Raw genomic sequence first — 13,309 nt, 5'->3', positions numbered from 1 at the left:
CACTGCCTCCCCTCCCCTCCACGGCCTCCCCCTCCCCCACTCCCTCCACTGCCTCCTCCTCCCGACTGCACTCCCGTTCCCCCTTTCCCCTCCTCCCCTCTCTGCCTCCCCCTGGCTCCCCTCTTGTCCACACCCCTTCCTTCCCCCATTTCCTCCCGCAGCCCCCCCCCCCCACTTCCTTTCATTACCACCTCTCCATCCAGGTCCCAGGCAAGTGTGTGTAAACATTTACAAACATTGATCATATAATGAGCCATAAAAAAAGTATCCACAAAGTTCAAAGCATTGAAATGATACAAAGTGGCTTCTACATTTGCAGTGTAATTATACTAGAAATAATTAACAAAAGCACAGAAAATCTTGCTCTTTTTGGAAATAAAGAAACATAAATATTTATGAATAAGCCACAGATCACCTAAGAAATTAAAAGGAAAGGCCTGACGTGGTGGCTCACGCCTGTAATCCCAGCACTTTGGGAGGCTGAGGTGGGCAGATCACACGGTCAGGAGATTGAGACCATCCTGGCCAACATGGTGAAACCTGTCTCTACTAAAAATACAAAAAATTAGCCAGGCGTGGTGGCATGCACCTGTAGTCCCAGCTACTCGGGAGGCTGAGGCAGGAGAATTGCTTGAACCTGGGAGGCAGAGGTTGCAGTGAGCCGAGATTGTGCCACTGTGCTCCAGCCTGGGCAACAGAGCAGAGACTGTTTCAAAAAAAAAAAAATTTGTGAGGGAAAGGAAGAGAGATCAGACTGTTACTGTGTCTATGTAGAAAAAGGAAGACATAAGAAACTCCATTTTGAGCTGTACTAAGAAAACTTGTTCTGCTTTGAGATGCTATTAACCTATAACTTTAGCCCCAACTCTGTGCTCAGAGACACGTGTGCTGTATTGAATCAAGGTTTAAGGGATTTAGGGCTGTGCAGGATGTGCCTTGTTAACAATATGTTTGCAGGCAGTATGCTTGGTAAAAGTCATCACCATTCTCCATTCTCTATTACCCAGGGACATAATGCACTGCGGAAAGCCGCAGGGACCTCTGCCCAAGAAAGCCTGGGTATTGTCCAAGGTTTCCCCCAAATGAGACAGCCTGAGATGTGGCCTCGTGGGAAGGGAAAGACCTTACCGTCCCCCAGCCTGACACCCATAAAGGGTCTGTGCTGAGGAGGATTAGAAAAGAGGAAAGCCTCTTTGCGGTGGAGATAAGCGGAAGGCCTCTGCTTCCCACATGTCCCTGGGAATGGAATGTCTCGGTGTAAAGCAGACTATTCATTCTATTCTGAGATAGGAGAAAACCACCCTATGGCTGGAGGCAAGATATGCTGGCAGCAATACTGCTCTGTTACTCTTTGCTACACTGAGATGTTTGGGTAAAGAGAAACATAAATCTAGCCCACGTGCACATCTGGGCACAGTACCTTCCCTTGAACTTATTTATGACGCAGATTCCTTCGCTCATATGTTTTCCTGCTGACCTTCTCCCCACCAGCACCCTGTTCTCTTGCCACACTCTCTGTGCCGAGATAGTAAAAATAAAATAGTAATCGATAAACACTAAAGGAACTCAGAGACCAGCGCGGGTGCAGGTCCTGGCATGCTGAGTGTGCCGGTCCCCTGGGCCCACTGTTCTTTCTCTATATGTTGTCTCTGTGTCTTATTTCTTTTCTCAGTCTCTTGTCTCCACCTGATGAGAAATACCTACAGGTGTGGAGGGGCAGGCCCCCTTCAAAAATTAAAAGGAAAATCAGAAAACAAACTAAATGATGAGAAATGGGCTCTATGTCAAAGTTCACAGGGTGCATCTAAGGCACACTTAGAGGGTACTGTGTAGACCTCATATATTAGAAAACAAAAAATGTTGAATTTTAATGAACTAAGTATGCACCACAAGAAATTACAGAAGAAACAGGAAAGTACAAAAAATAATAGAATGGAAATTAAAGAGTAGAAGTTAATGATGTAAGATACAATAAATTTTTCTGAGTTTCTCTTTAAAGGGTTTAGCCTGTTAACTTCCTTATCCTTTGTTCTCAAACTCAACTTTCTGGTTCTTCCTTGCCCCTAGTTACCATAAACAGCCTACCCCCTTCCCGTCAGCTCTAATCAACTCACACCTGTTCCCTTGGTTACCTGCACCCGTTGCTCCCCCAAAACTGCACATCTCACGCCTCTGTACCTCACCTTCCCCTCCCCTTCTATATTTAGAAAAATATGTACAAGTAGCCAATCGGGCCAGCTCAGATTGTGCGGTCCAACCCCAGCCCACGGAGGAGTGACACAGAGATAGGGGCTGCATTCAGGATAAACCCCCGGGTCTCCTTTGTTCAGCGTGCACTTGCCATCTTGATTGACATGAGTGACACCCTTCTGCAGAAGTAAATTGCCTTGCTAAGAGGATTAAACTTTTGCCTGAGTGCTGCTTTTACTTTGAGGCACTGAGCATTTATTCCTGGAGCATTTTATATCCAACAATGATATAGAAACTATGTATGAATTAGATAAGATCAATAAATTAGTTATTTCTTTGGAAAAGCTAGTACCATGGATAACTCTGGTGAGACTAGTGTTAAACTAAATATGACCTCAGAAGGACTCTGTACTTCTACATCTGAGTCCTTGTGGTTGATTGTAACCTAGCTTAATAGTCAAACAAAATTGGAAACCTAACTTAGGAGTATTCGCCTATAACAATAACTGAATCTTGGTCAATCCCAGTGGCCATACTTCAACCACTCAGACTGCCAAGTGTTCAAACTGTGTTCAAATCAGGCCAATGCCAGCCTGTAACCCATCCAGCTGTGCTGTACCTCACTGCCAATTTCTGTATGTCATTTCCTTTTTTTGTCTATAAATCTTCTTCCACCACGTGGCTGCACTGGGGTCTCTGTGAATCTGCTGTGATTCTGGGGGCTGCCCGATTTGCAAACCGTTCATTGCTCAATTAAACTCCTTTATATTTAATTCGGCTGAAGGTTTTCTTTTTCTTTTTTTTTCAGACGGAGTCTTGCTCTGTTGTCAGGCTGGAGTGCAGTGGCACCATCTCAGCTCACTGCAACCTCCACCTCCCAGGTTCAAGCGATTCTCCTGCCTCAGCCTCCCAAGTAGCTGGGACTACCACACCTGGCTAGTTTTTGTATTTTTAGTAGAGATGGGGTTTCACCAGGTTGGCCAGGATGGTCTCAATCTCTTGACTTCGTGATCCACCCACCTTAGCCTCCCAAAGTGCTGGGATTGCAGGCATGTGCCACTGCACCCGGCCTGATGTTTTTCTTTTATCATTAGTAAAGAGAAAAACATTTAAAATAACTAGTACCGGGAATGGAAAAAAATAAACATCAACAGAGATTTAAAACATAAGAAAATTTTACAACTGTATGCCCCAAAATTGGAAATTTAGCTAAATTGAATGAATTATTAATAAAAAGCTAACAAAAACTGACAGAAGAAAAAACAGTTTTTCATTTTTATTTGTATTTCTACAAATAGCTCTGATTTTAGAGAAACATTTTACTTTGAAATATTGACAAAAGAAAAACTTCAGCCAAATAAAATGTAATTGAGCAATGAACAATTTGAGAATCCAGCAAGCTTCCAGCCAGAGTAGGCTCAGAGACTCCAGTGCAGCCATGGGGTGGAAGATTTATGGACAGAAAAAAGAAAGTGAGTTACAGAAAATGGAAGTGAGGCACAGAAACAGCTGGAGGGTTACAGCTCAGCGTTTGCCTTATTTGAACACGGTTTGAACAGTTGGCTACATTTGGTTGGCCAAAACTCAGTGATTGGCACAAGCATAGGCTATGGTCTGTTTACACCTCCACCTGTTACAGTTCATGATGTACAGAAAAACCTTTAGGCCGAACTTAAAATATGTAAGGACGTGGCTTTAGGCTAAACCTGATTTGAGGATTTCTGTGCAATCTCAGGTGTTACAGGAAAGGCGCCCCATTCCAGATCCCAAGAGAGGGTTCTTGGATCTAGAGCAAGAAAGAATTTGGGATGAGTCCACAGTGCAAAGTGAAAGCAAGTTGATTAAGAAAGTAAAGGAGGCCGGGCGCGGTGGCTCACGCCTGTAATCCCAGCACTTTGGGAGGCCAAGGCGGGTGGATCACGAGGTCAGGAGATCAAGACCTTCCTGGCTAACACGGTGAAACCCCATCTCTACTAAAAATACAAAAATTTAGCCAGGTGTGGTGGCAGGTGTCTATAGTCCCAGCTACTCGGGAGGCTGAGGCAGGAGAATGGCGTGAACCCAGGAGGCGGAGCTTGCAGTGAGCTGAGATCGTGCCACTGTACTCCAGGCTGGGCAAGAGAGCAAGACTCTGTCTCAAAAAAAAAAAAAAAAGAAAGTAAAGGAATAAAAGAATGGCTACTCCATAGAGCCGCCCTGAGGGCTGCTGGCTGCCCATTTTCATGGTTATTTCCTGACGATATGCTAAACAAGGGGGTGGATTATTCATGCCTTCTCTTTTCAAACTGTATGGGGTAACTTCCTGACGTTGCCATGCCATTTATAAACTGTCATGGCACTGATGGGAGTGTAGCAGTGAGGACGACCAGAGGTCACCCTCATGGCCATTTTGGTTTTGGTGGGTTTTGGCCAGCTCCTTTACTGCAACCTGTTTTATCAGCAAGGTCTTTATGACCTGTATCTTGTGCTGACCTGCAATCTCATCCTGTGACTTAGTAAGCCTTAACCATCTGGGAATGCAGCCCTGTAGGTTTCAGCCTCATTTTACCCAGCTCCTGTTTAAGATGGAGTTGCTCTGGTTCACATGCCTCTGACATTTCCCTCCTTCCTTTTATAAGAGAACTCTTATTCCTAAGGGTTGCAGAGGGACGGAGATCCATCTTCTGTAACTTCTTCAGGCTGAATAGGGGCGATGATATTCCTCTCTAACTATGAGGGTCTCTTGCAATCAGGGTAGAGAGGAGCTCAGTCAGAAAGCATCAGTGTGGTAAGTCCATTCATAACTCTTGAGTTTTGATGAAAGCTGATATCTGGAAGATTAATACGTGTTTAATTTAAGAAAACATTCAGTAAGCTTGTCCTGTATTTCTATACAAAGAGTATAACAGCAATATATTCCCCGAGAGTAAAGCAAAATAAGTAAAGTTATTCCAAGTAAATGTAATTAGAAGGCTTTTCATGAACTGGGCAACTGTTGGAACTAAGCTGGCATGGGGTTGTTAGCTGATTGTCATGTGCCAAGAATTAAAATACCAATCCAGGTTTTTACATTACCCATCCCTCCCATTTCTTCTGAGCAGCAGTCAGAGATCACTGGTTGATTCACAGGAATAAGCAGGGTTAGCCTAAATTGCAGAAACAAACTTAAAAACAACAGATAAGACTAGAATTTAATAACAAGTGTACCATAGTTCTTGAAACATAATATTTCTCTCTCCAGTTTTCCATTTTTACTAAAGACAAATTATGGTAAGACTGATTTGCTTTATTATACTTGGCCTGATTATTTGTATAAAGTGCAGCAAGAATAATTATTTTTCACATAAGCTGTTTTTAAATTTGCTTTGATGGAACTCTGTTTCATAAAGAATCTCAGATAAGACTTTTTTAAAGCTGAACCCAGCCATGGGTTTGTACCCTCGAATATCTATGAGTTAGGTAAATTTTTTTCCTCTTGATGTCCCAAGATAACTTGGGGCTCCTAGACCTGTCAGAAAGTGACATTCTTTACTCACCACAGGTTAGAAACCCTGCACGGGGACTGTTTTGGAAAGGTATAAGGTCAGTTCCCTAAAGAAATTTTATTGGCTCTATAAGTCAAGTCTAATTCCCTAAAGGAAAACACACTATTCCAGTCAAAGCCTTGACAAAATCACCAATTTCTCCCATTGTGTCCTGTTACAAAAGAAAACAGATTCTTACTGCACCTATGCAAATAACTATATTGCCATAAGTTAAGAATACTCACAACTAGTTTACAAATTCTGGAGAAATTAGGTAGAGAGAAACAAATATGCTCCACATTTTGTTTATAGGTGGATACATACTCACTGTTAAAAGCTGTCAATAGCTCAAAAGAAAAGTTTCCTTGACTTTGAAAAACAAAACAAAGGATCAGCAATGTTTAAAAGATTACTTCCATTTTTTTATTGGTTTAGTGAATTTAGTTAACTCCTGTTTTGCTTGATATTTATGAACATTTTAGCTCTCCATGAGAGTCTGCAAATTTTTCCTCTATTCTGATGTTACAATTTCCAAAGTTATTAGAAAACCTATATTTAAGAATGCCTGTTAGGCCAGGCGTGGTGACTCACGCCTGTAATCCCAGCACTTTGGGAGGCCGAGGCAGGGGGATCACTTGAGGTCACTTGAGGTCAGGAGTTCAAGACCAGCCTGTCCAACATGGTAAAACCCTATTTGTACTAAAAATACGAAAAAAAAAAAAATAGCAAGGCATGGTGGCACATGCCTGTAATCCCAGCTACTCAGGAGGCTGAGGCAGGAGAATCGCTTGAACCCAGGAGGCGGAGGTTGCAGTGAGCTGAGATCACACCACTGCACTCCAGCCTAGGCAACAGAGTAAGATTCCATCTCAGAAAAACAAACAAACAAACAAACAACAACAACAACAAAAACGCCTGTTAGAGTTCTGTAATTGATTTTAAACCACCTTTTAAAGAGGATTAAAACAAGGTAACAATTGTCTGTGGCCGACAAAATGTTTTAGGGCAGCCACAGTCAAAAAAACAATTGACAAGGAAATTTGTTACCTCTATGGTACACAATGATTTTATGTAACGATTATAATTATTACTGATACTGTACACTGTCATATCTGGATTATAGGAGTTGCCCGTAATTTTGGAATATATACGAATAACACATTTATACAAATACTGCCCAGATGAAACCATACAGGACAGGGCTTCCTGTAGGATTTTTGTACCAAAATAAGCCAAATGTCACTGTTGCATTAGTGCACTATTGATGCCAAACCCAATTCTTAATAAAATCTTATAAATAAGGTTTTATTTATAAAAATAAGTCCAATCTTAATCAGTTTGACCACAAAGTAAGATTCTCATAAACCTTTTATAACCCTTTACAAGTTTTTGTTAAAGAGCAGATTATAAGCAGTTTTTTTGCTCTAAGAAAAACCTGTTGTGCTTTTATTCCAATGTTTAATTTATATAAAAACGGGATAATACCCCTTTAATTTAGCCAATGTACACACACAAAATCTCTTTTACAATTAAGTTTTTACAAACCTTCCACAACTGTTCAAACTTTTAGCTTTATTCTACCAAGTTACTTACAACAATTCTTTATCCCTTTAGGCAAAAAATTCACATTCCCATGCCTTCTTATAACCTTGTACCACATGTACTTTCTCCTTTCCTTACACACCTTACATGTAAAGCTGTTTGTTTCAATAGTCTCAATTACATGTTACAATGTTAAGTTTTAGCGACTCTTACTTTTGGTGAAAAGCCTGGTTAGTGAGCAATTTTAACTGTCTGCTAGATGTGGAGCCTAGCCTAGGACATACCAGGCAGAAGTACAGATAAGGGCTGACTCTCCAGCATAGCTAGGGACATGACTAACTCCATATGTCCCCAGGCCTTATCTTACTGAAGCAGGCAAATTGTACGGTAAGAGTCATGGTGGCATTTTATGAAGCATTTAGGAAGCCCAACCATCTTTGAATTGTGGAATATTTCTTGCGCAAATTCCCTTTCACAAATCCTTTCATGACTTACACAGACCACATGAGGCATTTTTCGACTTTCTGACTTGCCCGAAACATCCCTCCTTTTAAACAACCAGTTATTTTACTTTAGGACAAGAATTTACCATACGAGATCCTTTCTCATATAACATTTCTTTCTTTAAAATCTTTCTACAGCTAGGGGGCATGGCTAATTCTATGTGTCACCAGGCCTTATCTAGAATCTAATGGCTTTAAGGTAGGTAAATTGAACAATTTTTAAAAGTTAAAGAAGCAGCTTATGACCTCAAAGCATTTAGCCAACTTAATATCTGACCTGCATACTTTAGACTAAATGGTTTTATCAACAATTATTAAAGCTGTTTTTATTTCCCAAAGATTTCTAAAATTACATGAACTAAAAGACATTACAGTTTTTATTTTGGTTTCAAAATATTTGATATAAGTGCTTATTTTTGTTTAAGCCAATTAATTAGTTTTAAAAAAATAAACATTACACACAACACATATGTAGCTACACAGAAAAACAGAAGATTACCACAGGAGTTGTAAGATTTTTCATTTGCCAGTTTTTAAGTTTTTTAATTGGATTACCAGCTTTAGGGTGGAGCCCTTGAAAGAACAGGGCAAGGAAAGGGGTCTCTGGTGCCTCCTGTTTTTCCCAGGGAGTCCAGGCTGTTAGAGCTTGAATATCCACTTTTAATTAAACTGATTTTAACCATAGCACTCTTTAACATTAAAGTCCTTTTAGAATTTGTTATGCCAAAAGGCCGATATTTCTGGCTTTTGAACTTATCAAAGGTAACCTCCCAGGTGCTTAGAGAAAGGAAAATCTAAGACGGTCTGCAGAGGAGAAGAGAATAGACAAGATATTAAACCAGAAATGACTTACTTCCTATGGGGGAATTGAACCCCGACCGCCACTGTGAAAGTGCAAAGCCTTGGCTACTGAGCTACAGCACAAGGCAGTATCCAGTTCTCTTCCCAGAAGGAGTCTTGAGTAGTTAACTTTGAGCTTGCAAAGGCTTTTAACTGTTTAATATGATTTTTAGAGCTAACTATGACATGAACCCTAAAATTCCTGTTCCCCGAAGGTGGAGACCAAAAGAAAATACTACCATGTGGTTAAAAGGTCAAGCTCCCAAGGACATAAAATCTCCATCTCAAATGCCACAAACTTATATGGCTCCATATAAGTAACCTTCCCAACATGACAAAACTGTAGCGATGGAGGACAATTTAGAAGTTGCCAGGAGTTAGTGGTGTGCAAGGAGGGCAGCCATGTCCACAAAGGCATAGCACAAGGGAGGGTGTCTGCAGCGATGGAAGGGCTCTGCATATTGAATGGGGCAATGACTGCAGGAATGACACAGGCGTGGAGTTCCTGGAACTCGGGGCACATTGTATCATGTCAATTTCTTGATTGTCACATTCTACTATAGTATGGAAGATGTAACCGCTGGGGGAACTGGGATCTCTCTGGACAGTCTTTGCAACTTCCTGTGTCAGAGGTGTGTGAACCAGAGCAATGCCATCTTAAATAGGAGCTGGGATTACGGGCATGAACCACCGCACCTGGCTCTTGTACTTTGTTTTTAAAGAAAATGCCAAGCTGTTTTCCAGAGTAGTTGTACCGTTTCACATTCCCACCAGCGACGAATGAGCCATCCAGCCTCTCCACTTCTTCACCAGCATTTGGTGAGGTTGCTATTTTATTTTAGCCATTCTGATAGGTGTGTATTAGGATCTTATTGCAGTTTTAATTTGCCTTTTTCCCTAACAGCTAATTTTGTTGACATCTCTTCATTGGCTTGTTCTCTGTATTTCCTCTTCAGTGAAGAGTTTTTCGTGTTTCTTTTTCTGACAATTTTCTAATTGAATTGAGATTTTTTTCTCTTGGGTTTAGAGAGTATATATAAGAGCTAGTATCCAGAATACAGAACTCCTATGATTTGAATGTTTGTGCCCTCCAAAACTAATGGAATCTCCATTGAGGCAGTATAGAGCAGGGGGCCTTTAAGAGGTGATTGGATCGCAAGCGCTCTGCTCTCTTGAATGGATTAACCCATTCATGGGTTGATGGATTAATAGATTAATGGGTTAACGAATTAGTGAGTTATCATGGAATGGGACTGGTGGCTTTATAAGAAGAGGAAGAGAAAACTGAGATAGCACAGGAGCACACTCAGCCCCCTTGCCCTCCCTGGGATGCCCTGCACTCCTTCGGGACCCTATAGAGAGTCCCCACCAGCCAGAAGGCCCTCACCTGATGTGGCCCCTTACCCTTAGACATCGCAGCCTCCATAACTGTAAGAAAGGAATTCTTTTTTTTTTTTTTTTGAGATGGAGTTTTGCTCTTGTTGCCCAGGCTGGAGTGCAATGGCACAATCTCGGCTCACTGCAACCTCCGCCTCCCGGCTTCAAGCGATTCTTCTGCGTCAGCGTCCTGAGTAGCTGGGACTACAGGTGTGCACTGCCATGCCCAGCTAATTTGTGTATTTTTAGTAGAGACGGGGTTTCTCCATGTTGGCCAGGCTGATATCAAACACCTGACCTCAGGTGATCCACCCGCCTTGGCCTCCCAAATTGCTGGGATTACAGGTGTGAGCCACTGCGCCCAGCCAGGAATTCTTTTTCTTTATAAATTACCCAGTTTCAGGTATTCTGTTATAAACAACAGAAAACAGATAAAGACAGAGCTATATTCTAGGTATTAGTTCTTTGCCAGATATGTGGTTTGCAAATATTTCAATAGTTCAGCATTTCCCATTTAAATCTAGGAGCTGTTCTGAATTAATTTTTCTATAAGTAGTTTAGGTCGAGGTTACCTATGGATATCCAATTGTTTCAGTACAGCTGTTAATATGACTCTCCTTCCTCCATTAAATTGCTTTTTACCTCTGCCAGGTATCCACCGGCTGCACTTGTTAATATGACTCTCCTTCCTCCATTAAATTGATTTTTACCTTTGCCAAGTATCCACCAGCTGCACTGTGAGGGGCTGTTTCTAGGCTCCCTGTTCTGTTCCATCCATCTGTGGGTCTGTTCCTCTACCAGGACCACAGTCTTCGTTACAGTAGCTATACAGTAAGTCTTGAAACTAGATAGAATAATTCCTTCCATTTTTAAAAACTTATTTTAGCTATTCTAGTTCCTCTGCCTTTTCACATACATTTTAGAATAATCTCATCTATATATGGAACAGCTTTTCCTAGGCTTTTGATAGGGATTGCATTAAAAGTATGTCAAGTTTTAGAGAACTGACACCTTTCCTATGTTGAGTCTTCCAATCCACTGACAGCCTATATCTCCATCAATTTAGGTTTTTTTTTTTTTTTTTACTTATTTCAATAGCATTTTATAATATTCAGCATACAGATGCTGTACATGTTCTTTTTTTATTTCCTTTGGGGTAACTGCAAAAAATATTATGCCTTTCATTTCTATTTCCTCTTATTCATTGTTAGTATATAAAACACAATTGAGTTTTGTGTGTTAATCTCATAACATTGCTAAACTTACTAGTTCTAAGAATTTTTTTTTGTAGATTCATTGAACCAGCAGGCCTGCCCCAGAACATCTCCCAGACTTACTCTCGCATGTGAATTATGGAAAATTGGCTTATTGGTTGCAGTGTTGTTGGAAAGGGCAAAAGACAGAAAACTACCAAAACGTCCACCGGTAGGAGACTAGTTAAATAAATTACCATCAGCCAGCCCGATGATCAGCAATTTTAAAATAAGTTCTCCAAGATGTGCGTTAAGTGACCCATGTACAGAATGTGTGAAATTTGGAGCAAAATTGAAAATAAATTAGACTCCATACCCTTATGTGATTGCACTCCCATAAAGGAAGCTGGAAAGGATAAGAAATCAGTAGGCCTGACCGCTGGCGGCAGCTGCCCTGGCGAGCGCTTGGGAAGAGGTGTGTGCCTTTATTCCACTATTTGGAGCCTTCAGTCACCCGAGAAGGGAAGGAGGGAAACCTCTGCCTGCAGGCCAGGGCCCCTGCTGCCCCTCCCACAGCCTGTCCCCAATGTGGGGCACTGCCCTCTCCCCTGTAGTCCTGCCCCCTCCCCACTCCACCTGCCAATGGGGAGCAGTGGTCCCCATTCCACCAGAAACATGGCTCCTCTTAGCTGCCCTGCAGCCTACTTGCTGCTCCTTGGAAGACCAAAAAATTCAAAGGAGCACCCTGGATGGATTCTGGAATGTTTCAGAGCTCTCTGGATGTGACTTCTTTCTGAGATGGTCCCCAGAGCTCTTGGAGGCCCACAGCTTCCCTAGTTTCGGGGGTGGAACCCCACAAGTTCCCATCTCTGGCCTCCTGGGTCAGGCCTCCTCCCTGGCAGCAGCCTGCTGCCCACACGGGGTGAAGATGCAGGCAGGGCAGGGGCCTAGCACCATCCACGGACCCTGGTCAGAGGTCACAGGTGGTGTTTTTCACCTGTGGCAACTTCCAGGTGGAGACTTCCTCCTCAGAGCCTCAGGGCGACACCTGCTCTCAGGAAGGGTCTCTTGACCTGGAATGAGGGGTGGGATTTCCTCCTCTGGGGGCTCCTGGATCAGGGATATGGGTCAATGAAAATGAAAGAAACACAGTCTTCTATTTTTTTCCCCCAAACTACAGATTTATTGCCCATGTGACTGTAAAACATAAATCAGATTATGAGCCTTCCTTCATTAAAGTCCCCCAGGAGGCCCCGTCTGTTCCGACAGCCTTGCCTGTGTCTGTTCTACTCTTTTGAAGGCCTGAAGTCATCCTGTGGCCTTGGCACTAATGGAGGAGTGTGACGTGGCCGTGCGCAGGGAGGCCAGTGCAGCCCCCCAGAGGAAAAGCAAACCCCTGGGCCCCTGGACCTGTGCCTGCGGCAAAGGAGGCTCAGGCTGAGAGGGGCCGTGGGGGACTGGCCCAAGGAAGAAGCCTGTGGGGGTGATGAGTGCGCCAGATGCAAAGCCAGAGTCCCACAGAGTCCCAGGGCTCTCTCCACCTGTGTTAGAGTCTGACCTGCCCATTAAGGGGCTTTTGAGCCCTCTCCTGTGAGGGTGTAAGGAAGGGGGTCCCCGATGGCCTCTCAGAGCCCTGTCCCATCAGACAGGGTGCCCAGGCAAAGTTGAATTTTTGAGCAACAAATTATTGAGCAACAAATAATTTTTAGTATAAGCATGTCTCATGCAATATTTTAAAAATTCAAAATTAATGGGGTGTCCTGTGTCTCTTCACTTTTGCTAAGTCTGGCAACCCTGTCTCTCTGCCTCTGCACCTGGCACAGGCCCAGGGCCCGTCCAGTGAGTGGCGAAGGAAGCCCTCACAGTTCCCCTGCCAGCTGCCTCTCCCAAGTGTCAGAGTGTCATAGAGCAGCTGGAGCACTCTGCTTTGCTGTGGGGAGAGCAGCACAGTAGGGCCACTTTAGGGACGGTGTGGCCACATCTACCCAAGCTCAACAGGTGCCTTCCATGTCCAGCAATTCCGCCCGTAGGTACACAGCCAGGGGAAGTGAAAACGTGTGTCCACAAAGAGACTTTTGTAAGTGTGTTTATCCCCAATCTGGAAATGACACAGCTGTCCATTGACAGAAGACAAGATAATAAGTTGTGGATATTCATCAAA

General features: G+C 42.9%; 1 pseudogene; it reads left to right on the top strand.

The window, feature by feature from the left end:
- The first annotated feature begins 11,469 nt into the window (after positions 1 to 11,469).
- LOC100936171 (uncharacterized) lies at positions 11,470 to 12,230 on the top strand (annotated as a pseudogene).
- Positions 12,231 to 13,309: the final 1,079 nt, after the last annotated feature.

This window comes from Pongo abelii, chromosome 7, assembly GCF_028885655.2.
Source record: "Pongo abelii isolate AG06213 chromosome 7, NHGRI_mPonAbe1-v2.0_pri, whole genome shotgun sequence".
Classification (NCBI taxonomy): domain Eukaryota; kingdom Metazoa; phylum Chordata; class Mammalia; order Primates; family Hominidae; genus Pongo; species Pongo abelii.
Note: the sequence above shows the minus strand (reverse complement) of the source record. Positions and strands in the feature narration are given on the sequence as shown.